Consider the following 4,598-nt stretch of genomic DNA (forward strand, 5'->3'; position numbering starts at 1 on the left):
ATCTATTGGTGTACAGTTTTTCATAATATTCTGTCGGTATCTTTTTTATTTCAGTTGGTTCTGTTGTGATGACACCATTTTCGTTTACAATTATTGTGATTTGGATCTTCTCCTTATTTTATTTTGTTAGGCCTGCCAATGCTTTATCAGTTATATTAATTTTTTCAAAGAACCATCTCTTTGTTTTGTTGATTTTCTCTACTTTTTTCCTGTTTGTTTTCTGTTTCATTTATTTCTGCTCTGATCTTTATTATTTCCTTGCTTCTAGATACTGTAGGATTCTTTTGTTGTTCTATTTCTAGTTGCTGGAGTTGATGAGTTAGAGTATTGATTTTGTTTCTTTCCTCTCTTTTGATGTATGCATTTATTGCTATAAACAGTCCTGTGAGTACTGCTTTTGCTGTGTCCCATAGGTTTTGGGAGGATGTATCTAAATTCTCATTAGTTTCTAGGAATTTTTTTATTTTAGTTTTTATCTGTTCTGTTTCCCAATAATTTTTATGCAGTGAGTTGTTCAGCTTCCATATGTTTGATGCTTTTTCCTTACTCTTCCTATTATTAATTTCTAGTTTTATAGCATTGTGATCTGAAAAAATGCTTTGCAGTATTTCAATGCTTTTGAATTTACTGAGGCTTGTTTTGTGTCCTAGCATATGGTCTATTCTTGAGAAGGATCCATGTGCACTGGAAAAGAATGTGAATTGTGTTTTTGTTGGGCAAAGTGCTCTATATAGGTCTATGAGTTCCAATTGGTTGGTTGTACTGTGGAGTTCTTTTGTATCCTTGTTGAGTTTTTTTCCAGTTGGCCGGTCCCTCCTACTACTATTGTAGAGTTGTCTATTATCCCTTTTAATCCAGTTAATATTTGCTTCATATATTTTGGAGCACTTTCATTGGGTGCATAAATATTTATTATTATAACATCTTCTTTGTCAATTGACCCTTTCACCATCATATAATGTCCTTCCTTGTCTCTTAAGATGTCCCTCCTTGTCTCTTAAGATGTTTTTCACCTTAATGTCTATTTTATCAGAAATCAAAATTGCTACCCCTGCCCTTTTTTGGTTTCCATTGGCTTGGTATATTCTTTTCCATCCTTTAACTCTTAATTTGTTTTTATTTTTCTATCTAAGGTGGGTCTCTTGTAGGCAGTATATCGATGGGTCTTCTTTTCTTATCCAGTCTGCCACTCTCTTTCTCTTGATAGATGCATTTAGTCCATTCACATTGAGTGTAAATAGTGATAGGTATGAATTGATTGCTGTCATTCTATTGTGGTTTTTTGTAATGCCTTTGGTATTTCCTTGGTCTGTGTACATTTCTGTGCTAAGTTCAATTTGTTGGCTAATGCTTTCTCCCTTTTCTTCTTTATAGTTGTGTTTGTGTTTATTAAGCCCATATGTTTTCCTTCCTTCTGGATTTGCTTAGAAGAATTGTTACTTTTCTCTGTGGTTACCTTGGAGTATATTCTTGTCTCTACATTTTTAGAACAGTGCTTGCTGCAAAGATATTGTTGTGTTTTCCACTCCTTTTGAGGGTCTGTACCTAGAAGTATTATTCCCTCTGATCGGTTAGTTGCTCTTGCTGTGTGCTGATTGAGTTCCTTGGTTTTTAAGGTAGAATATTTTATGGCTTTATTTTGAATATCTATGTCTGATTTGGTTTTAGAGTTGTTGTCACATATCCTGGTTTTGCTGATCTCTATTGTGGGTTCTCTATTGGAAGGACTTCCTTAAACATTTCTTGTAGTTTTGGTCTGGTTTTCACAAAGTCCCTCAATTTCTGTTTATCTGAGAATGCCTTGATTTTGCCCTCATATTTGATGGATAATTTCGCTGGATACAGGGTTCTTGGTTGGAAGTTTTTTCTTCCAGTGCTTTATATATGCCGTCCCATTGCCTTCTTGCCTGCATGGTTTCTGCCGAGTAATCAGAGCTCAGCCTAACTGTTTGATTATTATAAGTAATATTTCTTTATTCCTGGGCAGTTCTCAAAATTTTTTCTTTGTCTTTGGTTTTGGAAAATTTTGATTATAATATGCCTCGGTGTTTTTCTTTTGGGATCTATCTTTTATGGGGTTCTATGAGCTTCTTGGACAAATATATTTTCTTCCTTCATGATAGGGGGAAGTTTTCTGTTAACAGGTCTTCCACAATTTTGTCGGTGAATTTTTTCACCTCTTCTTGTTCTGGAATTCCAATGAGTTTTATATTGTTTCGTCTCGTGTCATCACATATAATTCTTAGGTTCATACAGGCTAGTGTCCAGGGATTTGTCTTCTAGTTGTGATACATGTCCTTCAGCCAGTTCTAATCTACTTTTTTGAGCTTCTACTGTGTTGTGTAGTTCTGTCATTTTGGTGCTCATGGTTTGCATATCAATTGACATCTTCTGCTTTTCTAACTGCTGTTTTTGTATGAGTTCTGATTGTGCATTAATCTCAATATTCTATTCCTCAACGATTTTCCTGAGTTCCTCCAGGAAACTGTCTGTGTTCTCCTTGTTTCTGTTTGGGGTTTCCTTAGGCTCTTGTATAGCTCTATAAACATATCTTCTAAGTTCCTTCTCAGATAATTCTATTACCTCCTCTTCCTCAATGTATAATGAGACCTTTGTTTGTGGTTTTGCTTCTAATGCCTTGTCCTGTTTTTTTTTTGTTTGATTTGAGGTTACTTGTTGTTTCCTAGATATTTTGAGGTTATCTTTAACTGTTGGTTATGTGTTGATTTGTTTTGTCTTGGTTTCATGCTTTAATATTTTGAAAAGGTGAAGCTAGTGTATTTTATGTTATTATTGATTCAGGTATGCTGGGTTGCTCTGCTGTTTTATTTGTGACGGTGCAATCACTGTGTGGAATGTGGATATGTGTTTCTGTTTGTAGTAAAGAGAGTTTAGACTTCGAACCAGGAAGTTTTCTGTTGGCTGAATATGGTTTCTTCTATTGAATGAGTGAAGTTATTGGCAGTGAAGGTGGAAGTGAAGAAGGAAAGCTTGCTGTTGCTAGCATCAGTTTCTAGGGCTTTGAGCGGGCTGCTACTGATGATGTCGTACTGTTATTTACAAGCCTGTTGTTAGTGTGTCACCAGTTTCCGCCAGCCTCAGACACATGCAAACACCCTGTTCTCGAGGCCCCTCAGCGCCAAAAAGCCGATCCAAGACAAATTCCTGGGTCCACACTTGGCCGCAGATTTTTCTCTCTCCACACCGTCTGCCTGCAGCTCTGGCACAATCCGCCCATACTGCGAATGGCTCAGGAGTTTGTCTGTGATTCTGCCCACCTGCGGAGCCAACGATGCACTCTGTTTCAGCTGCGCTGGAGTCGGGAGAGTGCCTGATAGTAATCTGTGGTCTCGATATCAGTGACAAAGACAAGCATAGTCCTCTCAATTCCACCCAAGCTGATCCAAGCTTATTCAGTTATCTGCTAAGGGAGGAGCGAGCTAACTCTCCTGGAGCATCGATGAGCTCTCTGCTTGGGTTTCAGTGGTGCTGTGTGTGCCTGGCTGCACCTAGCTGACCTGACTTACCGATAAAATCAGGTGCTGAGGTAGATTTTCCTTTTAAATTTTTTCTTCCTCAAAAACAAAGAGAGAGAAAGAGAGAAATAACATTTGGAAAGAACACCCACATATACATAAATAGATGATAGATTGAAAAACAGATATGTATGTATGTATACAAAACAAAACTCCTTGCCCTCTACTCAATCCTGACTCATGACATCCCCATGTGTTAAAGAGTAGAGCTGCTCCCTAAGGTTTTCTTGTGGATGCAGACCCCCAGGACTTGCTTTCACAGCACTGCTGGAGTGGTCTGAACTGCTAGCCCGTGCATTAGTAGCTGAGAGCAAATCATTTGCACCAGTAATGTGTGTATACATACATATGTGTGTGTGTGTGTGTGTCTGTGTTTATTTAAACACACACACATGCACATACACACACACATATGTAACCCACTGCCATTGAGTTGATTTTGATTCATAACAACCCTACAGGACAGAGTAGAACTGCTCCATAACCATACGGCTTCCAAGGCTGGAAATCTTCATGGAAGCCGACTGCCTCATGTTTCTTCTGTGAAGCAGCTGGTGAGTTTGAACCTTTTGTGTTTGGCAGCCAAATACTTAAACCACTACACCACCAGACCTCCTCTTCTCTCCTCTCCCAAGATCTCTTAAAACTCCGATCAAATTACAACATCAGCTCAAAATCCAAATCTCACCATTTAAGTTAAGTTCATGTGCCTATAAGCAGGTTCTTGTTTGTAGCTCCTTAAGTATACCAATGGAGCACAATTAATCTATATTTGTGGACCTGTCCAACAAAAGAGACAAGTTATCTGTTTCAGTGCACTCAATATATAATGGTAAGAGAGGCCTTGGATAACAATATAGACATTCCTGTTCAGAAAGAGGCAAAATGGGAAGTATAAAATGAGGCCCTGCCCAATAGGAGATTTGTATCTCACAGAGCGAGGACAGTCAGTTTGTTGATTGAATTTCAAAGCCTGAGAATTATTTCGGTTATCAGTTACAACCTGTAGGCTCTTTGTTCCACTCTTTGAGTAATTCTTAGTGACTTTTTTTTTTTTTTTTT

The sequence above is a fragment of the Orycteropus afer genome, unplaced genomic scaffold, assembly GCF_000298275.1.
Source record: "Orycteropus afer afer isolate SDZICR_OR568_19922 unplaced genomic scaffold, OryAfe1.0 scaffold01295, whole genome shotgun sequence".
Lineage (NCBI taxonomy): Eukaryota > Metazoa > Chordata > Mammalia > Tubulidentata > Orycteropodidae > Orycteropus > Orycteropus afer.